This window comes from Chiroxiphia lanceolata (assembly GCF_009829145.1).
Source record: "Chiroxiphia lanceolata isolate bChiLan1 chromosome W unlocalized genomic scaffold, bChiLan1.pri scaffold_44_arrow_ctg1, whole genome shotgun sequence".
Lineage (NCBI taxonomy): Eukaryota > Metazoa > Chordata > Aves > Passeriformes > Pipridae > Chiroxiphia > Chiroxiphia lanceolata.
In genome coordinates, this window is record NW_022476500.1 from 78190 (window position 1) to 102106 (window position 23917).

General features: G+C 53.6%; 1 long non-coding RNA gene and 1 pseudogene across 1 annotated transcript; both read right to left on the minus strand.

Annotated features, from left to right (window-relative positions):
• The window catches only part of LOC116781380, a 332906-nt pseudogene that overhangs the window by 60361 nt on the left and 248628 nt on the right, over window positions 1-23917 (minus strand).
• LOC116781409 lies at window positions 6816-19225 on the minus strand. Its single transcript, XR_004354864.1, has 3 exons — window positions 18886-19225; window positions 13933-13939; window positions 6816-7050 (listed from the first exon to the last, which is right to left on the minus strand). It is a non-coding gene; the product is annotated as an uncharacterized LOC116781409 (long non-coding RNA).

The window sequence follows — 23917 nt, forward strand, 5'->3', positions numbered from 1 at the left end:
TACAATAAATACTGACATCAGAAAAGCATCTCTTTTAAGTCCTGAAAACCAGAAAAGGGACTTTCCACATGGCTGTCCTGTCATCCAGAACTTTAAGAGAAGAATTCAAAAGAATAAAGAAGAATATAGGTGTTCTGTCCAAGATCCAGGTCAGATTCTCACTCTTCTAACATTTCACTGACCTAGGAAGCAAGAACTTGGCACAGAATTAATACCAGAGAAAAATGAGATCAGTGAAAGATCTTGAGCTCAGGAGAACCTGATTGTGCTGGGGAATCAGAGTTTTCACCCTGGGAAATGAACTGCTCTGAAAGAGTGGGAAGAAACCAGGAGCAAAGGCTGAGTTCAAATGCTCCAGAGTCAACAAGTCCTTCCTCACCAAAAGGTCTGAGCTCCCCTTAACTCATTGTCACAGTCAGAGTGAGACTTGACTGTTTGCTAAAGAGGATGAGTTATGAGGTAGACCAAACTCCTCTCTCTCTGCAATTGTAATGTCAAATTAAGGGGCTTTACTCGAGGAAAATGTGGAAAAACAGAAGAAATAACAATCCTTTATTAAAAGATATATGTATGTTGGCAAAAACAGTAACAAGAAACAACAATAACAACAACAAGTCTAAATGGATACTCCTCTGTCCGTTAGCACAGTCCTAATTGTGGCCTGCCAGGGATGTTGTTGGATCGCTGGAAGGTGCAGGGTCTGTAGTGCCCTGTTGTGGCCTGCAGGGGGCGCTGTGGGATCGCTGGGATGTGCAGGACCTGCAGTACCCGTTGTCGTCGGCAGGGGGCGCTGTGGAATCGCTGGAAGGTGCAGGACCTGCAGTACCTGGTTGTGGTCGGCAGGGGGCGCTGTGGGCTCCGGCAGCCCCCCCGTGGGCGGAGGGGTCTGGAGGGAGCAGCCCCGGCCGCAGGAGAAACCGAGAGGGAAATAACGGGGGGGGGGCCCCTTATCCTCAATGGAGGGAAGGGGTGAGGAAAAAAAAGTTCACCCCTCAAGAGGACCCCACTGTTCCCAGATGGCAGTGCTCCAAGGCTCCCCCTCTTTTTCTCCCAGCAAGCACAGACCTCTCCGATGAAAAGAAGCAGCAAAGACTCGTCGGCCCCCGGCGGGAATCACAATACACTGGCAATGCAGGGCCGGCAGTCAGGCCCCACCAGGACGGAAAAACCAGGGAAGAGAGCTGGCTCCCAGACCTTCCCCCAGAAATGCCCGAAAACAGTCCCCGTCCCTGTCCTGGTCCGAGCACTCTGTCATCTCTCGTGTCCTCCCCGTCTCTGTCTCAAACATTCCCCCCTCACCCCAGCAGTTAATCACCCATTAAACAGATCAGCCAGTTCCTTTGTAAGGCTAATCGACTCCCTTCCCCCTTCGAACTCTGTTTCTCTTACAGGGAAAGCAGGGGAAGAGAAAATTCCTCTCTCAGATTTATAACCCATAACACTCATCTCTAGAGATCTACGGAAATAAAACAGACTGACCTTGAACCCAAGGGAAACAAAGACAAATTCCACGGCTTTAGCTGGAGCAAGGTTGGGGGGGGATGTGTCACTCCTCTATGGCATCACATCTCTCCTGTGATACCATATCATCCCTGTGACATCACGCCCTTCCATGTGACATCACAGTTCTCTTGTGACATCACATCCTTCCTGCGACATCATATATCCCATATGACATCACACCTCCCCTGTGACATCACAGCTGACGTTACATCCATCATATGACATCACACCTCTCCTGTGATATCATCCCTGTGACAACACGTCCTCCTCTGTGACATCACATTGTCCTGCTGACATCACAGCTCCCCTGAGACATCTGTGGTAGTTTGGTCTAGGCCTTCCTTGGTGACCAGTTTGTAACCAAGGAAGGGCCCAGATTTACCAAGTATTCCCTATGATTTTTACGTAAGCCAGGCTATAAGAAGAAAGGAGGCAAGGCCTTCGCTCTTTTTCCTTCCGGCGGCTTGGAGGTGCAGGTTCCCTGCTGTTGAGTCTGCCGTGTTGGGGAGCGAGGCCTGGTAAGGCCTTGTCGACCTTGGGAGACGGAGGTTGCCGGCAATCATTCCAACGTGACTTTCTGTTGTCCCATGGAAAGTTGCTAGATCTCGGGTTACTGATTGAGATATATATATATTTTATTTTGGTTTTGTTCTTTTTCCTTTCCCCCTTCCCTTTCCCTTGTGAAATTGTATGTATATTTCAACTGTATATAACTCCAACATAAGTGTAAATATATTTATATATATTACTTTAGCTGTCTTTCTCTCGTTTTGAGTTTTCTTGGTTGTTTTTTCTCCCTATTCTCCCTGAAGTTTGGGGGGGGGACGACTTCTTATGGTAAGGTTTGGAGACTTGGCAGGGAGCCAGTTTCAAACCATATCACATCACATCCTCCCCTACAACATCACATCTCCCCTATGACATCACATCTGCCCTGTGACATCAGACTCCTTCTTCTGATATCAAGGCTCCTCTATGACACCACATCCATCATATGACATCACATCTCTCCTGTGATATCATACAATCCCTGTGACATCACATCCTCCCCTATCATATCACATTGTTCACATGACATCACATCTCCCCTATGACATCACACCTCCCCAGGACATCACAACTCCATTGTGACATCATAGCTCCCGTGTGACATCACATCTCCCCTATGACATCACATCCATCATATGACATCACATCTCTCCTGTGATATCACATCATCCCTGTGATCTCACGTCCTCCCCTGTGACATCACAGCTCCCCTGTGACATCACACATGCCCTGTGATATCACATGTGCCCTGGGACATCACATCTCCCTATGATGTCGCATCCATATGACATCACATGCTCCCCGTGACATCACAACTCCGCAACACATCACAGCTCCCCTGCAACATCACATCCTTCCTGTGACATCAATCCTTCTCTGTGACATCACATCTCTCCTTGTGACATCAAGGCTCCTCTATGATGTCACATCCATCATATGTCATCACATATATTTGTGTTGGGTCTGGTTGAGCTGCAGTTCAGTTCCCCACAGCAGCCCTCCCAGGGCTGGGCTTGGCATTGGCAGCTGGAAGGGCATTGAGAACACCCCAGTGTTTTGGCCACTGCTGAGCACAGCACCAACACTGGGACATTCCTTCCTTAGCTGAGGGCAAGAGCCTGGCAGGGGACCCAAGTAGGCCAGCTGAGCCCAACTGACCCAAGGGACATTGCAGAGCATGGGAGGTCAGCTCAGCTCTAAAAGCTGAGGCCCGGAGCAGGAGGGGGGCATTCATTGTCTGATGGCTGCCTGCTGAGGAACCGTCCCACGGACCCAAGCCCTGCTCCTTGGGAGTGGCCGACCATGGCTGCTCATGGGAAGCAGAGAACAAACCCTGCTGTCTTTTGCTTTAAATAAACTGCCTTAGCTTAAACTACAAGTTCTTTTTTTTCCCACCTTACTCTCTCCCCTGTCCTGCTGGGGAGTGATAGAGCAGTTGGGAGGGCACCTGGTGTCCAGAAAAGGTCAACCCACCACACACCTGAACACTTCCAGAGAATCCACCACCTCCCTAGGCTACTTCTTCCAATGCCTGAACACTCTCTCAGGGGAAAAAGGTTTCTTTAATATCTAATATGAACCTTGCCCAACGCAGTTTAAGGCCATTCCCTCACAACCTTTCACTATAGCCTTGGTAGAAGAGACCGACTCCCACCCCACTAAAACCTCCTTTCAGGTCATTGTAGAGAGCAATGAGGTCCCCCCTGAGCCTCCCCTTCTCCAGACTCAACCAGCCCAGTTCCCTCAGCCGTCCCTCAGCAGACATGTTTTCCAGAGCCTTCCCCAGCTCCGTTCCCTTCTCTGGACACGCTCCAGCCCCTCAAGGGCCTTTTTGCTCTGAGGGCCCAGAACTGGACACAGCACTCCAGGTGGGGCCTCAGCAGTGCTCAGCACAGAGGGGCAATCACTTCTCTGCTCCTGCTGGCCACACTCTTCTCCACAAAGGCCACGATGTCCTTGGCCTTCTTGCCCCCCTGGGCACACTCTGCCTCATATCCAGCCGCTGACAAGCAGCACCCCCAAGTCCCTTCCTGCTGAGCAGCTCTCCAGCCCCTCTGCCCCCAGCCTGGAGCATTCCAGGGGGTTGTTGGGACCCAAGGGCAGGCCCGGACACTCGGCCTTATTGATCCAGCCTGTCCAGAACCCAGAGCTGGAAGCAGCTCTGCAGGTGGAGCAGTATTACAACCACACATGTTCCAGCAAGGACATGGCAGAACCTCGTGGAACGAAGGACCATTGTGACACTGCAGGGTCTCATGAAACTAAAGGATTCCTGAGACATTTTGGAACCCCATGGAATCAAGGGTCCATTGGGACACGTGGGGCCTCCGGGAAGCAAAGGAACCCTGAGAAGTTTTGTGAGAACAAGTTAAGGAAGCAGCAGCTGCATTCAGTTAATCAAGAACAACAAGGAGTGTTTTGGCCTTGACTGGTGTTTTCCATCAAGAGAGTGCTGTTTGCCAAAGTGGAAACCCACTTGGAATGCTCTGCATGGTAGCCTGTGTTTTTCCCTGGTGGCTGAACACAGCCAGCACATGAGGGGAGGGGAATGTGTGGGATCAGGGCACTGCTTTGGGGCCATGCTGGGAATTCTGGTGAACTAAAAGACAGAGCCCAGGTGCTGTTTCCAAAAGAAACCCCAATGAAAGGGAGACGCCAGAAAGATGAGTGGACAAGTCTTGCAATGGAACTCTGCGTGTTTTCTCCTTCAGCATCCACAAGAGAGGGGGCAAAGAGTGAGGGTTGGGACTCCAAAACTGTTCGGGGGGAAACTAGGGATTGAGGGGACAATGGAAAAGTGAGAGAAAAAGGGAGAAGGGTGGAAAAGAGGGGTAGTCTGCCAGGTCCAATGGTCCCATGGGGGTCTTTGGGCACAGGGGGGCTGGGAAAGGGGGGTGGTCCCCCCTGAGTTCCCAACTTACTGAAGTGCGGGGGGCTGCTGGATCCAATCTCAGCCTTGGATTATGCCAACACTTTCAGTTTAGAAGAATTACAGAGGTGTGACTGAAACACTTTTGCCCCCCAGGTTTAACGATGGCAAATCAGATCTATTGAGAGACATGAGTTATTTAGGGTTACATATGATCAGACAAAAGATCTTCATCAGAATAATTTACTGCACAATAGAAACACTAAAACTACCAGGAGTACAAAATAAGATAGGATAGTGCTCTACACTAAAGCAATTGTTGAAGCAATTCTATAGGCACAAAAGTAATAATTCTTATTTAGAGATGGATGGAACTCCCCCAGACCAACGCTCTGGCCCTTTCTGGTTGAAAGGGATGGACTGAAAGTCACTGGACTCCAGGGGTTGCCTCAGCATCAGGGGGTTCATTTGGGGTGGAAGCAGAGGCCGAAGCTCTTCCTACAGTCGAGGCATTGGTCGGACTTCCCTTATCAGTGGGTCCGTTGGTGTCTGGTCAAATTGGAGCTGTTGGTGAAGCCCCTATGTATGACCTCTACCATTGTGTTTCAAGGGTAGATGTATCCATCTTGCAGTATGTAGCAAAACTAAGGAAGAACTCAGCTCTGATAATAGGGGATATCAGGCTGACTTGCTAAAAAGCACAATGGACCTTACAATTAGCCTGTGCCATGAAGTTACACTGTACCATACTCTAGCTGGTTTCACATCCTAATATGATTCCTTTCTCACGCCTCTATGCTCCATTGATCATCCAATTCAAAAGTACCCCCCTTAGAAGCAGCGGGGTTGTCCTGCAGCCGGGGCCATGCTCGGCTGACAGAGCCAGCACAACACCCGCCCAAAGGGCCACTGACTTCCTCCTCACCTGCCTGGGGGGCCCAAGGCATCTTCCTCTTCCTCGCAGCCTCCTCCTCCATCCGCCCAAGCTTTGGGAAGGACAAATCCTGATGGGGGGGAAAACAAGGGCTGAGTACATTGGCTTGGGGGTTCCTCCTGCCCAAGTCCATCTCTAGAACTCACTGGGCATCCTGTGTCCATAAAAACCTCCAAAACACCAAGATTCAGCCCAGAAAAACCCAAAACACCAAGATTCACACAAAAATTACTCAGAAATAGCAAGAAGACCCTTACCCCCTCAAATTGCCAAAAGTTGAAATTTAGCTAAAAATACTCCAAAATATGAAGATTAGCCCAAAAAATCTCTCCCAGAAGTTCCCTATCATTCATCTCTCCCCTCTGGGGTTCAGAAAGTCTCTCCTGTCTGGGATGCTGGGGGTCCCACTTAGGGATGCTGGGAATGTTGGGAGTCCCAAGGGTCCCTTCTCCTCTGACTCTCACCTTATGGGTTACACGTTCCCAGACATTCCTCCTCTCCAGGTTCTCCACTCTGTTGTCCCGGGGATCCCAGATGTCCCCACTGTCCAGGCTTCCTCTTCTCCACTGCCCTGTTTCAGACTCCTGGGTCACTTCTCTCGCCCATTTCCCATCGTGGCCGCTCCACTCACCCAACAGTGGCAGGAATGGCAGGGATGGGGCGGAGCAGGAACACGAACAGCAGGAAAACAAGCACCTCCGCCCCCATCCTGTGGGTGCTCTGGAAGGGGGAACTCGTCCCAAATATCCTGGGGGGAACACAGGGGGTCGGGAAATACTTGGGCTGCCAGTACAGATTTCCCTGCAAAGTCTGCAGGGAGTCAAGCTCTGGAGAGGAGATTGTGCCCCATGGATGGGATTGCAGAGGCTCCCTCAGGTCCCCAGCAGGAATCAGAAACCAAGAACATACACAAAAGGCCCCTACGAAGATTTCAGGCGGAATGTCCCATAGGGAGGGGACAGTGTCAGCCCACCAGGGCAGGGTTGGCAAGTGGGAGGTTGCTCCAGGGGTCTGCAAGAGGCCTTGTGCTCTGCTCGGCCCCACCACTGCCTGGTCCCAACACCCCCGGCTGCCCCCGGCCCTGGGCAGCTCTGCTGACACAGGCTGTGCCCTCACCGTGGCCCTGCAATGGCCCTGCCTGTCCCTCACCCGGGGCCCTGCCCGTGGCCCTGTCCCTTGGCTCTCTCTCTGCCAGCTCAGTGTGGGGCACACGGGATGGGGGTCCCTCCCAAGCCCCCCAGGCAGCCGGCGTTGGTTGGGGGGATGTGAGGGCTCGGCCTGCTCAGCACAGCCCCGGCCTCGTGCCCAGCTCCTCTTTCCTGCCCCACACAAGAGTTTCCCGGCCCCCCAGGGCTCCCCTGCTGCTGCCTCTGCTCCTGGCCCTGCCTTTGCTGCTCCCTTGGCTGGGGCAGCAGCTGCAGGGGGGGGATGGCAGCAGCTTCAGCTCCACGGCACTTCCTGGGGGGAGCTCAGCCCAGGAGGGACTGGTAGGGACCTGATGGGGATGGACAGGGGCCCAGCAGGGACAGCCAGGGCCTGCAGGGGAAGGCACAGGCACAACCTGGCCCCCCACACTGCCACCGCTGTCTCTGCTCCTCCTTGCAGGCTCCGTGGCCAGGCACAGTTTGTGTTCCTGGGTGCCCACCATCTCAGCACTTGCAGACGCTCAAATCAGCGCCCGCAGCTCTGCAGCAAAGCCCCAGCTCACCTGGCACACAGGGGATGGACACAGCACCTTCTCGGGGATGGGCATTCACAGCTTCGTCTCTTCCTCCCCACCACGGGGCTCTCCTTCCTCAGCAGCACCTCTGCCTTGCACTTATTCTCAGCCTCACCTCAGGGACAGCTCTGGCCTCACCTCCGCGCCACTTCTCAGCCTCACCTCAGGGCCTGGGCTCAAGGACAGGAACCTGCAGGGAGGGGACATCAGGTGCAAGCTGAGGGCTGCCTGCTTGCACTGGCCTCTGGGCTTCTTTCTCCTTCTACAACCAGCCCACAACTTAGCCTGCTTTTCTAACACCACACATTTACACACTAACCTTGGAGATAGATATGGACAGACATCTCTGTCACCCTGGGGTTAGAGCCTCAAGCATGTGCTGCCACTGGAATGGGAATCAGAGAATCACAGAATCAGCCCCGTTGGAAAAGACCTCCGAGATCATCAAGTCCAACCCTGGATCCAACCCCGCTGTGCTTCCCAGACCATGGCACTGATGCCACATCCACTCTCACCTTCAACACCTCCAGGGACGCTGACTCCAACCCCTCCCTGCCCAGCCCATTCCAAGGCCTGATTACTCTCTGGGGAAAAAATTGCTTCCTAATATCCAACCTAAACCTCCCCTGGCACAGCTCAAGACCCAGCCCTCTTGTCCTATTGCTGCTTCCTGGTGAAGCCAGGAAAGGGTTAGACAGTGAATGTAATACAGTAATACGAAAAGTAGAGAGTTAAATTCAGAATATAGGCTTAAGAAAAAGCATGCTTAGAAACAGCGGAGGTAATAATTTTCTAAGGTATGCAGAACACAATGACACAGGAGAACAGAAGCATATGTACTCAGGAAAACAGTTAGAACTAAGAGGCTAAATTAAGTGTATAGAAGGAAAACAAAGACTGATAAAGAAGGAACGTGAGTCAAAACATAGGTACACCTTGCCAGATATCATAAACCTCTGCCAGATGCACTAGGAAATCGGCCAGAATAGAGAGGTTAACAGAAGTTTGTGAAGAGGATGGAAGAAAGGACGAGAGTTCATGATGCCAAAGAACAGGAACGACCCTTCAAATTCTCCCCAAATTGAAGACCACGCCCCTAACTCCGCCTAAACTCCACCTGTTATGAGTATTAAAAATGTATTATGAATATTAATATAAATATTATGAATATTTATATTTTATGATGCAATTGCTTGGCAAAATTTGTATAAAAGGACCAGCTGTGAGTTGCTGGAGCGAAGCAGTTTTGTCCAGAGAGATCTGGTTGCTTCCCGGCGACATGAATAAACATACCTCCTGCTTAAAGGCTACAAACTTTGTCTTTGAGCAGTTTCTTTGTCCGTGCCTTTTTGGGGGCATAAAATTGGCATCACTGACAGAAGAGCCCCACCCCCACCTGGCTCCAACCTCCTGGCAGGGACTTGCAGACAGTCAGGAGGTCTCCCCTGAGCCTCCTCTTCTCCAGCCTCAACACCCCCAGCTCCCTCAGCCTCTCCTCACACCACTTGTGCTCCACTCCCTTCCCCAGCCTCGCTGCTCTTCTCTGCACCTGCTCCAGCCCCTCCAGGGCCTTCCTCAACTCAGGGACCCAGAGCTGGACGCAGCACTCCAGGGGCGGCCTCACCAGCGCTCAGTCCAGCCCAACAATCACTTCCCTGCTCCTGCTGCCACACTCTTCCTCAGCCAGCTCCCTCTGCAGAGCCCTCCTGCCTTCCAGCACATCAACACACCCCCAGCTTGGTGTCACCTTCACATTTGCTGATGAAATGCCTGGTTCTGCAGCAGCTGCAGATGCTCAAGGGGCAGTAGGACCAAGTCAGGGGCCTGGGGGGGCCTGGGGAGCTTTAGGGTCAGGGAGGGTCCTGGGGGAGCTGGGGAGGGGCTTTGGGGATTGGAGATACAGACCAGGACAGCCCAGTACCTCCTCACTGCTCCCCGGATCTCTCCTGGAGCTGGGCCACGTTGTCCTGGGACACCTGAGCCCCCCCAGTGCCCTCCCAGTACAGCCCAGTGCCCCCAGTACAGCCCACTGTGTTCCTGTCCCAGGGTGCCAGGTGATCCCTTTTTGGGGGAGGTGGTTGGAAGGGATTTGAGGGGGGGCTGGGGAAAATTTGGGGAGGTCTGGGGGGAGTTGGATGGGGATTTGGGGGTTTTAGGTTCATTTACAGGAGTTAAAAGGGGTTTTGGGGGTTCAAAACAAGCTGTGGGGGATGGGATTAAAGGGAAAATGGGGGTTAAGAGACATTTGGGAGGAGTTAAAGGGGCCTGGGGGGGAAGAGGTGGGGCAGCACTGTAAGCAGGTGAGTTCTGAGAACCCCATGGTGCTCCAAGAACCCTCTTGGTGTCCCCAGTTCCCCCTGTTGACACCTCGAGATCCCCCTGGTGTCTCCACTGTCCCCAAACCCCTCCCCATTGTCCCCACTGTCCCTAAACCCCATCCCTGATGTCCCCAACCCTCCATCTCACTCCAGGAGCCCCCCCTGGACCCACTGACCACAGAAACGTTCCCCCCACACACACTCACAGAAAGGCCAAGGGCATCTGGGGACACGTTCGGGACAGTTGGGGGGCTTTGGGGGGCACTAGAGGATTACTGAGGGATACTGGGATACACTGGGGGGAACCAGAGCGCACTGGGAGGGACTAGGGGGTTACTGAGGGATTACCAGGACACACGGAGGGACACTGGGGCGGTTACCAGGCAGTGGGGGGCAGTGGGAGGTCACTGGGACACACTGGGTGGTCACTGGGGAGGTTACTGGGCCATACTGAGGGTCACTGGGAGGTCACTGGGATATACTGGGGGCACTGGGATCTCCTTACCTGGATGTGGTGTAACTCTCCCCCCCCAGGTTTTGCGAGGCGCCCCCAGGACCCCTCCCCTGAGGGCTGGGGGACCCCCTGCACCCCATTGCTGGGCTTTAGGGGACACCCAGGCTCCCCTTCCTTTGGGGTCTCTGTGTGCTGAGTTTTGGGGGTCTCTGGGATTTGGGACAGGCATTGGGATCCCCCTTCCCTGGGGTCGGTCAGCTGGGCTGGCAGAGGTGCTGTTGCAGGACGGGTGATGTCCGCATAGGAGTTTTAGTTGGCTGTGGCCAGGTAGGACTGACACGGAGACCCCCCAAAATCCTCTCAAAACCCCTGAAATCCTCTCAGAAATCCACCCCTGGACCCATCGAAACCTCCTCAAAGACACCCCAAATCCCCTCAGAGACCTCATCTCCCCCCCAGGACCCCCTAAACCCTCTCAGTGACCTGCAAAACCCACCTGGGACCCCCCAGACCCTTTCAGGGACCCCCAAAACTCCCTCAGAGACCCTCAAAACCGTCTGGGACTCCCTAAATCCCCCTAGAAACCTCCAAAACTGCTTCAAAGACTCTCCCCCAAAGCCCCCGAAAACCTCCCAATTCCCTCGGAGACTCCAAAACTCCCTCAGGGAATCCCAAACCCATTCAGGGACATTCAACCTCCCCCCTAAGTCCCCTCAGGACACCAAACCCCTTCAGAGACCCCCCAAAACCTCCTCAGGGACCCCTAAAAGCCCCTAAGGGACCACAAAACCACAGAACAGCAGAAGAGCTTTCTGTAAAGGAAGGGAGCAAAGAATATGAGAAGGAGGAGACCAAGGAAAAACTGAAGCAAAGCAATCAAATCATCCTGGCCCTTGCAGTTTTTCCTTCACCTTCTTCTCACTTTTCCTTTTTTTAGGGTTCTTTTTTTGGTTGGGTGGTTTTGAATTTTTTTTTCCGAGGGACTTTCTCAGGAATCGAATCACCCTGCCGGGTTCTTGGGAGGCCTCCGGGCCCCGCGGCCCCCGAGAGGGTCCTCCGAACCTCCGAACCCCCCGCGCTAAACCCTCCCGAGCCCTCCAGCCTTTCCCACCACAGCCGCGCTCCCCGCAGCCCCCGAGGGGATCCCCAGACCCCGCTCTCCCGCACCCCCCGCCACCACTCAGAGCTCACCGACCGACCCGCCGCCATCACCGATTCCCGGCAGCCAACACGGCAGGGGCGGGGGCGGGGCTGCGGGGGCGTGGCCGCGCGCTGATTGGCTGCGGCGGCTTTCTCTAAACGCGGTGCGCGAGCAGAGCGCCGTGTTGGCTGCCGGGAATTGGTGATGGCGGCGGGGTCTGTGCTTCACTCTGAGTGCTGTGAGTCCCCCCGGGGGGGGGAATCGGGATGGTTTAGCGGGGGGGTTCGGGGATTCCCGAGGAGGTTTTGAGGGGTCTCTGAGGGAGTTCGGTGTCCTGAGGGGACTCAGGGGGTGGTTGAAGGTTCCTGAAGGGGTTTGGGGGTCTCTGAGGGGGTTTTGGTTTCTGTGGAGATTTGAGGGGTACCAGCTCGGCTTTGGGGGTCTCTGAGGAGGTTTGGGGGTCCTGGCGGGACTTTTAGACAGTTTTAGGGTTTCTAGGGGGTTTACGGGGTCTTAGATGGTTTTGAGGGTCTCTGAGGGGGATTGGGGGGTCCCTAAAGGGTTCTGGGAGGTCCCAGGTAGGTTTTGCGGGTCACTGAGAAGGTTTAGAGGGTGTTGGGGAGGGATGAGGTCTTTGAGGGCATTTGAGGGGACCTTGAGAAGGTTTCGATCTGTCGAGGGGGAGATTTCAGGGGGTTTGAGGGCATTCTGGGGGGTCCCCTAAAGCCCAGAAGTGGGTCCAGGGGGTCCCCCAGCCCCAAGGGGAGGGGTCCTAGGGATGCCCCCCAAAATCCAGGGGGGGAAATGTACCACATCCGGGTAAGGGGATCCCTAGACCCCAGTATATCCCAGTGACTTTCCAGTGATCCCTTCAGTGACCAGCCAGTGTGTCCCAGTGACCTCCCACTGCCCCCCAGTATGGCCCAGTGATCCTGCAGTGAGCACCCAGTAACCCCCAGTATGGCCCAGTAACCTCCCAGTATCTCCCCATGTGTCCTGGTAATCCCCCAGTAACTCCCCAGTCCCTCCCAGTGTCCCTCAGTAACCCTCCAGTCCCTCCTAGTGCCCCTTGGTTCCCCCCAGTGTGTCCCAGTATCCCTCAGTAATCACCCAGTGCCCTCCAAAGCCCCCCAATTGTCCCCAACGTGTCCCCAGATGCCCTTGGCCTTTCTGTGAGTGTGGGGGGGGTGGTTTTGTGGTCAGAGGGCCCAGGGGGGCTCCTGGAGTGAGATGGAGGGTTGGGGACATCAGGGATGGGGTTCGGCGACAGTGGGGAGGGGTTTGGGGACAGTGGAATTGGGGGTGTCAAGGGGGGAATTGGGGCCATGAAGTGGCCCTGAAGACATTGGAGACACCAGGGGGGTCTCGGGATGTCAAGGGAGGAACTGGAGACACCAAGAGGGTCTTGGGGACACCAGGGTGGGTCTCAGGACTCACCTGCTCTTGGTGCAGCCCTTCCTCTCCGCCCAGGCCCTTTTAACCCCTCCCAAATGTCTCTTAACCTCTATTTTCCCTTTAATCCTCTCCCCCCACAGATCCCTTTGATGCCCCAGTGCCCCCAAAACCTGTTTTAACTCCCCCAAATGCACCCAAAGCCCCCCAAATCCCCATCCAACCCCCCCCAGATCCCTTCAAATCTTCCCCAACCCCCCCTCAAATCCCTTGCAACCCCCCTCAAAGAGGGATCACCCTGCACCCTGGGAGAGGAACACAGTGGGCTGTACTGGGGCACTGGGGGGCTCAGGTGTCCCAGGACAACGTGGCCCAGCTCCAGGAGAGATCTGGGGAGCAGTGAGGAGTTACTGGTGTCTGTACTGGTCTGTCCTGGTTTGTACCCCCAATACCCAAAGCCCCTCCCAAGCTCCCCCAGGATCCTCCCACACCCCAAAGCCCCTCAGGCCCCCCCAGGCCCCTGACTTGGTCCTGCTGCCTGTTGAGCATCTCCAGCTCCTGCAGAACCAGGCATTGCTTTGCTCCCCACAGGGTCCTTCCCACACCCAGAATGGAATCTGGAGGCAGCAGGATGTGCACAGTGCTCCCATTTCCTACAGTGCAAAGGGGCTGCAGGGAATGATTCCCCTGCTCTTGCAAATCTGCCAAAACCTGCAGGGCACAGAAGTGGGAGCTTCAGGAATTTGCTGGCCTTGAGAGTGGAGCTCACAGGGTATTGAGAGGAACATATCCCTCAAATACAATCTCTCTGCATACACAAGATCTGTCTGGACAGACAGATAAAGCAATAATCAGATATATTCTGTATCGTATATCTGGCACATATTCTATAGAATCCATCCTTAGCTATTGTATGACAGATCTATAAGATATTACACATAATAAGCAATAATAAGGCAAGTGTCCTCCTTAGGGACACACTTCAGAAGGGAACTTGCACTTGACACCCCCCTCTCTTCAGCTTCGAGCCACCCGGTGCCACAGAGGGGGACAGAGCTCCTGTGGAACATTCTATTCCATTGCACAGAGCAAGAAATAAACCCAAACTATTGCCTGGGTTTGTTCCCTGGGGGTCTCTGCAGGAGCAAGCACAGCCCCACACTGACTGCTCTGGGCTGTGCAGGCATTTATGCTTCTGCCTGTCTCACACACACAAAAGTCTGGTGTAGTGCTGCCCTCAGGAAAACACCCCTAGCCTTGCTCCAGCTAAAGCCATGGAATTTGTCTTTGTTTCCCTTGGGTTCAGGGTCAGGCTGTGCCTGTGTCCAGCCCAGAGGCTCAGAAAAGCATTTCTCCCATCCCACTGCAATCTGCTGCTGCAGACAGGACCCAGGCACTGGTGGCACTGGGAGTGAACAGCAGAGTGTTTCCAGGGGCTCTCTGAAGGAACACAAGTGTCCAAAGAAACCAGCACAAGTGTCCACAGAAGTCCCAGTCCTTCATCCCTGAATGAGCTCGTTCAGCCCAGGAAAAACTCTCTGACTTTTATTTCCATGGATGTCTAGAGATGAGTTAAGGGGAGCTCAGACCTTTTGGTGAGGAAGGAGTTGTTTACTCTGGAGCATTTGAACTCAGCCTTTGCTCCTGGTTTCTTCCCACTCTTTCAGAGCAGTTCATTTCCCAGGGTGAAAGCTCTGATTCTCCAGTACAGTCAGGTTCTCCTGAGCTCAGGATGTTTCACTGGTCTCATTTTTCTCTGGTATTAATTCTGTGCCAAATTCTTGCTTCCTAGGTCAGTGAAATGTTAGAAGAGAGAGAATCTCACCTTGATCTTGGAGAGAACACTTCTAGACTTCTTTATTCTATTGTTTTCTTCCCTAATAGTTATGGATGACAGGACACTGTAAGAAATTGTTCCATCTCTGACTGGCTTGTTTTTACATTGATCGGTGTAATGAACAATTGGTAATTGGCCACCCTGCTGAGGCCTGAGAGGTGTTAATGGGGCAATTAAACACCTTGGGCAAGGCTTCTTTGAAGCCGTTTAAAGTTGCACAAGTGCATTTAAGCACTTCACACTAACGAAGCTATTTCCATCAGCTGAGATGTGTGCCAAGTGTAAGTTTTGCAGTCTACCAGGAGCCCCCCCAGAGCCCAGTGACTGAACAAAACGGCAGTCACTGTCTTTAGCCTTTAGCAGGGCTGCCTTCATCCACCTAGGAGGACATTTTGGGCTGCTTGCTGGCCTCCAGGAGAGTCTCCATCAGAAAGTTGCTACGTTTTCCCACCTTGGCAGAGCCAGCCTGCCTGGATACCAGCTGCTTAACCAACCAAAAAGTGGAAAAGTCTGCCCGGAGCCAAGCTGGCCAGTGAGCGCCCACTGGGGGCTGTTTAAGGCAGTGCCCAGAATTGTTGTGGGGTCCAGTCCAGTCACCCAGCGTCCCGTGCTGGCTGCTGGCCCCACTCCTTGCTCTGTCCTGCTTTGCCTCTGTCTCGCCTGCCTCTGTCCTGCTCCTGTCCCACCTACCTGCGTCTCCTGCTCGTCTCCAGTCTGTTCACCACCTGCTTCTCCCCAGCGATCCTTCCCTGACTACCTGAAAGCTGACTACACCCGGTTCTCTCAGGTGCTGGTAACCTTTTTGCACTTTCCTTTTTAGCCTTTCTTTTTCCTTATCTCTCCCTCTTCTTCTCCCCTCGCCTCACTTTTACCATTACTTATTGTTGCAAAGAAAGTTAATTGCCTGTTTGAGACCTAACATTTGGAGTTTTGTGCCTTAATCTCGCCTTCCAAGTAATCCTCTAAAAGAACCTCGTTACAGCCTCAGAACGGTCTGTACCATCTAATTGCCATAGTCAGCAGGATACCTCGAAGGCAGAATGTTGGTCTCAAACAGATATTTTTGTAGTTTGTGTTATTACTTTGGAGGCAAGAGGAATTAAGCAAGGCCTGTGCCCTCCCCCCCATTAGGAGAGGTGTGTGTGCGTCGTTTTCAGTGTCAGTAGACGGGAGCCGTCCCTCGGGGTGAGGGGTGTAAATTTTAATTGTGCTGTGTCTAACTTTTGTTGTGAAGATTAAATCTCTTTGACTGCTCCCCAGAGGAGGAACCTGAAACCCATCGGGGCCCCTCCCCAGGGGAGGAAGGTCTAACCCCATGGGCCCCTCCCCAGAGGAGGAGCCTCTAACCCCATGGGCCCCTCCCCAGGGGAGGAACCTCTAACCCCATGGGCCCCTCCCCAGGAGAGGAGCCTCTAACCCTGTGGGCCCATCCCAGGGGAGGAGCCTCTAACTCTGTGGGCCCCTCCCAGGGGAGGAGCCTCTAACCCCATGGGCCCCTCCCAGGGGAGGAGCCTGCCCAACCCCTCTCGGGGCCCCTCCTCAGGTGGCGGGGCCTGAATTTTCAATTCTTAGTTGGTAACATAGTTTTAAGTGGTAACTTTCTAGGGTGAGGAGTGAATATTTTTTGTGGGGTAACTTCAGGTGGCAACCCCGAGAGAAGTTTCACTCCAACTTTTGTTGTTATTTTGTGGAAAAAATGGAATCAAAAGCTCAAGCATTCTTCTCCCCTGGGCTAGGGGAACGCAATAATCTTAGAGAATACAAAAAAGAAGGTATACTCTGTGGATGATGGGTCTACAAAAGGGAATCCCAAGATCTCTTATGGATGACCAATCTACAGATAAATTAAAATGTTAGTCCAATCATGACCAGATAAAAAGGTACCCCGGAAAACCACCTTGTCCACAGTCCCTCCTGTTTTGCAGGTTTTTATGATACCTGGTGAGTTCTAGAGATGGACTTGGGCAGGAGGAACCCCCAAGCCAACGCACTCACCCCTTCTTTCCCCCCCATCAGGATTTCTCCTTCCCAAAGCTTGGGCGGATGGAGGAGGAGGCTGCGAGGAAGAGGAAGATGCCTTGGGCCCCCCAGGCAGGTGAGGAGGAAGTCAGTGGCCCTTTGGGCAGGTGTTGTGCTGGCTCTGTCAGCCGAGCATGGCCCCGGCTGCAGGACAACCCCGCTGCCGCCGCCGTCCTGCCGGGGCCGGAGTTGGGGGGATGTCCTTGGCCTTCCCTGTGGGCTGGAGGCAAATCCCCTCCCTGTCCTCCTTTCTTCCTGCCCCAGGCCCTGAGCTGAGGACGGAGAGCGCGGAGGACAAATCCCCCCGTGAGACCCTGGTGGGAGAGGCCGTTTTGAAGGGCTCCCCGGCGCAGGAAGGCAGCGGGGAGGAAAAGGGCCGGAGATCCCCCCGCAGGAGGGGCTCCAAAGCCATCCCAGGGTGCTCTGAGGAGGAAAGAGCCAGCCTGTGCCGGGAAGGCAGCCGGACTTTGAGGCAGAGCTCTGAGCTGGTGGTCCCTGAGCAGCCTCCCAGCAGGGATAAGCCTTCATGTGCTTGGAATGTGGGAAGAGCTTCAGGAAGAGCACCAACCTTATCCGACACCAGCACATCCACACTGGGGAACGGCCCTACATGTGTTGGGAGTGTGGGAAGAGCTTCAATGACAGCTCCAACCTTATCCAACACCAGCAGATCCACACTGGGGAACGGCCCTGCAGGTGTGGGGAATGTGGGAAGAGCTTCAGGGACAGCCGCAGCCTGATCCAACACCAGCACATCCACACTGGGGAACGTCCCTACAAGTGTGGGGAATGTGGGAAGAGCTTCAGGTACAGCAGCAATCTCTGCACCCACCAGCACATCCACACCAGCGAACCACCCTACAGGTGTGGGGAATGTGGGAAGAGGTTCCAGACCAGCTCCAATCTCCTCCTGCACCAGCGGACGCACACTGATGAGAGGCCCTTCCGCTGCACCGACTGCGGGAAGGGCTTCAACCGGAACTCCAACCTTGTCAGGCACCGGCGCATCCACCCCGGGGAGACGCCCTACAAGTGTGGGGAGTGTGGCAAGAGCTTCACCGAGAGCTCTAAGTTGACCAGACACCAGTGGACCCACCAGTAAGGGAAGCCCTCGAGTGTCCTGACTGGGGGAAGAGCTTCGGCCGCTGCTTTCACCCCAAATGAACCCCCTGATGCTGAGGCAATCCCTGGAGTCCAGTGACTGTTAGTCTGTCCCTTTTGACCAGAAAGGACCAGTCTCCTTTCCCAGGGGCAGCTTCTTCCAACAGAACCCTTCTTGGAGGGTGTGTGGAGATTCCTGCCTTGGCTTGGGACCCCCTAAGGTCAGTCCTGGAGGTTGAGAGCAGAGATCTCCCCACAACCGTTGGTGTGGGGGAGTTCCATCCATCTCTAATAAAGAATTATTGCTTTTGTGCCAGCTTGAGTAGAATTGCTTCAACAATTGCTTTAGTGTAGAGCACTGTCCTACCTTATCCTGTACTCCTGGTAGTTTTAGTGTTTGTATTGTGCAGTAAATAATTCTGATGAAGATCTTTTGTCTGATCATTTGGAACCCTAAATAACACATTCTATCAATAGATCTGATTTGCCATCATTAAAACCTGGGGGACAAAAGTGGTTCAGTCACACCTCTGTAATTCTTCTAAACTGAAAGTGTTGGCATAATCCAAGGCTGAGATTGGATCCAGCAGCCCCCAGCACCCCGCAGTAAGTTGGGAGCTCAAGGGACCACCCCCCTTTCCCAGCCCCCCTGTGCCCAAAGACTCTTATGGGACCATTGCACCCGACAGATATCTTTCCCTTTTCCACCCTTCTCCGTGTTCCTCCCACTTTTTCATGGTCCCCGCAATCCCCAGCCCCTCCCAGGATCACTCTGGGCATCCCAACCCCCACTTTTTTCCCCCCTCTCCCACCCCTTTCACATCAACCCCCTATTCCCCAGCCCCCTCACGCTCAGTTTGGGAGTCCCACCCTCCCCTTTCCCCACTCTTCTGACCTCTCCCACCCCTTTCCCATTCTCCTCAGAGCTCCTCCTCCCTCCACTTTTGGGTGGTCCTACTCCCCTCCCACTCAGTTTGTGGTCACACCACCCCTTCTGTCCCCTCTGACCCCCCTTTTCCCCTCTGACCTCCCCCTTCCCACCCCCCACTCACCCGAGAGCTCCTTGCCTGCAACTGGGGGGGCTCCCAGCACCACCAGTGCCCAGAGAAGTCCCTCCAGAAAAGGGTTGTGTGGGGTCCTGGGTGGGCTCTGAGTATGTTTAGGCAGTCCTCCAGAGCCTGTGTGGAAGTTTAGGTGGTTCCCAGCACCTTTCGAAGTGTGCTGGGTGCCTCATTGAGGAGCAGGTGCCCTCCCAAAGCCCCCCCAGAGCGGGCTGACAGGGGAGAACACAGGGGGGTCCCCATTCCCGATCCATCCTGGGGCCGGTGCTGCCCCCCCCAAACTCGGCTCCACCCCTTGGGATTCCCCCAAGCCCCTTCCCCACTGCCCCCCAATAACCGGGACTGGGAAGAACTGGGAAACTTTCCTGGGATCACTGGGAGCAGCCGGGCGGAGGCAGAGTGACAGAAGGGGAGGGGGGGACACACGACCCCCCCAAAATCCATGCAGGGACGGGGGGGGGGTCCAGGCTGTGCCTGAGACTCCAGGGAGGGGCTGCGGCCGCCGGCAGCTCAGGAGCTCTGTGGGGAGAGAAAAGGGGGTGACACCGGGGTGGGGGGACAGTGGGGACACCGGGATACACCGAGACCCAAACTGGATCCAGCAGGATCATATGTACTGCGTCATACTGGGAACAACTGGTTCTATGCTGGGGGCAACTGGGAGCTACTAGGATCCCACTGGGAGGAACTGGGAGCAACTGGGCCCATGCTGGCCACAACTGGGATCATATTGGGAGCAACTGGGCCCACAGTGAAGGTGGCTGGGGTCATACTGGGAGTAAGTAGGAGCATTCTGAGGGCAGTTGGGACCATGTTGGTGCAACTGGGATATACTGGGAACAAGTGGGATCACACTGGAGGTGACTGGGATCATACTGGGAGCGACTAGGACCCCACTGGGGGTGACTGGGAGTGGCTATGAGCAACTGGGATCATGCTGGAAGCTACTGGTAGCAACTGGGAGTGAGTGGGACTACACTGGGGACAACTTGGATATACTGGGAGACACCAAGTGTGACTGGGATCATACTGGGAGTGACTGGGAGCATGCTGAATTCAGCTGGGATATACTGGGAGAGACTGGGAGTGACAGGGATCCTACTGGGATGGACTGGAACTCTAGTGGGGTGATTGGGAGCAAGTGGGACCCTGCTGGGGGCAAATGGCTTTATCCTGGGAGTGACAGGGTGTTATAGAAGATTGGTTAGAAATGCGAGGACATATGAGCATGGCTAAGGCCATGGATGAACTGCTAAAGTATAAGACGCAGTCGGACTAGGCCCGTGAGAAGTCTGAGATAGCAGGGCCGTGAGAAAGCAGCAATGTCCTTGGGCATTCTAAATTGAGCTGAAAAACAGGAACCTGGCATTACCAAAACAAAGACCCTTAACGAGCCACCTGTGTAAACAATGAAAGGCAGTTAAGATGATATCACCACCTAACTGTGTACCAATAAGGAGCCTAATCCCTGTAATATTCATGAACCTATTATAGAGTGTATATTAAGCTGCTGTCAATCTTCAATAAACGAAGTTCCTGGATTCTTACATTAAGGTGTCCAGAGCTTTCCGTCGCGACAAATTTTTGGCACCCGAGTACGGGGACCAGAGGGGGTCCCTAGGGAATCAAGTCGGATTTCCTGGGTTAGGAGTCAAGTTGGACTCCCAAGAGCCAAGTCGGGTTCTCGCAGCCACGGTTGGACGTAGTGTTTCGGTCGGTCTTGCTGTGCAGCACAAGTAGGCGAAAGGGTTGGACGAAAAGAGCTCAAACCTACCGCTGCCGAATGCCTCCCTTTCGAGGATTTTGGACGGCGAAAGAGTTTAGTTCCGCGTCCCATGTAGCGAAAAGAGCTCTAACTTGCCGCTGCCGAACGCCTCCCTCTCGGGGATTTCGGACGGCAAAAGAGTTGAGTTCCGCGCTTCCGGCAACGAATTAGTTGGACCCAGCGCCCGGGACGACTCCTGAAGAAGGGGACCCGCCGACAAAGCCACAAGGAGTCTCGTGGAAAGGGCTGCACGAAGCGTGGCAACACGTTTTTTAGGTAATGGAGAGACAGGCGGCCTTATCATTGCTCCAATGCTTTTTAGAAAAGCGGGGAGTTAAAGGGTTAGATTTTAAAAAGGATTTACCGGAATTGCTTAAGGTGGGGTTTGCGAAAGGGTGTTTTGTGGACCCCAATACGGTTTTTGATGAGCGTGAATGGAAACGGTACGGGGATAAGTTGTGGGAGGATTTACTGAATGACGATAAAGTAGCTAAAAAGTTAGGCAAACAGTGGTAGGCTGTTTCTAATGCTTTGTAACAACATAAAGCCGAGCAGCAGGCTGCTCGAGCCGCTGCGCAGCGTCTGGGAGACATCGGCAGTCCTTCTGGAGCTGAGTCTTCATGCCCGCTGCCTCCCTCGACTAATGTTGTAAATATCCCGCCTGAATCCCAAAGGCAGGCTTCTATTACTCCCACTGCCCCTTCCCTAGAGTTCCCTAGCCCGTCCCCTGAGTCCCAGCAGATCTCGTCTACCGAGGCTGCGTCACTCCCCTCACCCGATACATTGAATACTGTCGCGGCAGAGCAGCGAAAGCTCTGGCAAGGCATTGCCGCAGACGCTTTGCAAGTGGGAGATAAAGAAGCGGCAGAAACTTTAACTAATGCCTTTCCGGTAGTTTATGCTCCGGCACAAGGGGGTGGAATGGTAGCGACTATCACTGCCCTTGATTGGAAACTGTTGTCGCAATTGCATGCTACCGTTAATGAGAGTGGAATCCAGGGTGAGCCTACCCGACAAATGTTAAATTATATCTGGGGTAGCAACTTACTTTTACCAGCAGATATTAAAGGCATTATAAAGTTGGTTCTTTCACAACACCAGCAAATGCTACATAATGCGCACTGGCAGGCGTTTTGCCAGGAGGCCGTAGCGGTCCAGAGACCGGCAACTGACCCTTTGCACGGGGTTACGTTAGATGAATTAATGGGCTTCGGACAGTACACCAGAATAGAAGCGCAAGCATTAATAGGGCCAGATAAGATCAGGGAGTCTATGCGGCTAACCCGTCTCGCTCTAGATCAAATCAAAGCTCCAGGAGGAGTTCCGTCGTATATGGGGATCAAGTAGGGAAGAGACGAGCCTTTTGGACCATTTATAGACAGGTTGCTAGTGCCATTCAATCAGCAGGCGTTCCTGAATTTATGCACGGAGCTTTGTTAAAGCAGTGTGCGCTGCAGAACTGTAATTCTACAACTCGCAGTGTCATTATCACGCTCCCGGGTAATTGGTCAATTGAGGAGCTATCAGAGCGAATGGTGCAAATACCCCAGGGGCCTAATGCTATGTTAGTGAACGCAGTTAAGGAGCTAGGTGATAGCTTAAAGGAGCAGGTGAAGGCTACTAGCTCTCAGGTTTTAGCCGCGCTTGTGCCCTTACACGCTCCGACCGGAGCCATGCAGCGAAGCAGACCAGCAAAAAGACGCTGTTTTCGGTGTGGAGAGTACGGACACGTGTGAAGAGAGTGCCAGTCTGGTCCGGTGTGGTGTTCTCGCTGCCAGCAAAACACGCATGTTTCTGCTATGTGCTGGCGTGGGTCGGGAAACGGGAAAGTCAGCGCGAAGGGGTCTCGCGCCAAGACACAAGTGACGGCTCCAACCACTCACAGCTTCCCGGGTCAGACCTCACACTGCATCCCGCAACCAGAGGGAGCCTCGACCTGGACCTGGCAACCGCAATAGACTGCACCCTAATAGACCAGCGTCCTCAGAAAATACCGACAGGAGTACGTGGACCGGTATTAATTGACGGCAAACCAGTGGGGGCATTGTTAATAGGTCGGTCCTCGTCCACGATGGCTGGATTAACTGTTTTAGTGGGACTGATTGATGCCGATTACACCGGAGAAATATCAGTCATGGTAAATACTCTATTTCCACCTTTGCATATACCGACCAGATCTCGTATCACACAACTGATACCGCTCCCTCAGATCGCTTCTGGACCATCGGATAAGCCCGAAAGAGGAGATCAGGGCTTCGGATCTACTGGTGCATCAGCTCTGCTAACAGTAGATTTGGCCAGACGACCACAAAAAGCTGTTCAGCTCCAATGGAATTCTCAAACTGCACATTTAATTGCTCTTTTGGATTCGGGAGCTGACCTCAGCATTGTTGCAGCTCGCGAGTGGCCAACATCGTGGCCCTTGGTGAATTCAGGAGCATCAGTTGCAGGAGTGGGTGGTCTGACTCTGGCAAAAAGGTCCCCTCCGATAACTATCACGTTGGATACAGTGACTGTGAACTGTACAGTATCTGTTCTTCCCCTACCCGATGGAGTACAAGCATTAATAGGGAGAGACATTCTCGCTCAGATGGGGATGGTTCTGACCAACGAACCAGGATCCCCTTTAACATGACGGCCATTGTCTGGACTTTCCCGATCCCGCTCCAATGGAAGTCAGAAACACCAGTGTGGGTAGAGCAATGGCCCTTAAAAAGGGAAAGTCTTTTACAGGCACATGCATTGGTGTCAGAGCAGTTACGACAAGGACACTTGCGTTTGTCAACTAGCCCGTGGAATACTCCTATTTTTGTAATCAGGAAGAAATCTGGGAAATACAGGCTGTTACATGATTTACGTGCAGTAAATGCCCAGATGCATACGATGGGGGCATTACAACCAGGACTGCCAAATCCAGCTATGATCCCACAAAATTGGTTCCTGTTAATAATCGATCTTAAGGACTGCTTCTTCACTATTGCATTACATGAGCAGGATCGACAGCGTTTTGCATTCACTGTTCCTGCTATAAACAAAGAAGGACCAGCGCAATGCTATGAGTGGACAGTGTTGCCTCAGGGGATGAAGAATTCTCCCACGCTCTGTCAGCTCTACGTGGATGCTGCACTACAACCAATCAGAAAATCATGGCCCTCGACAGTAATTTACCATTACATGGATGATTTGTTGTTCGCCCAGCCGACTAAGTTTACAAAAGATCAAAACCAGCAGCTGGTTAATCAGTTGCAGCAGCA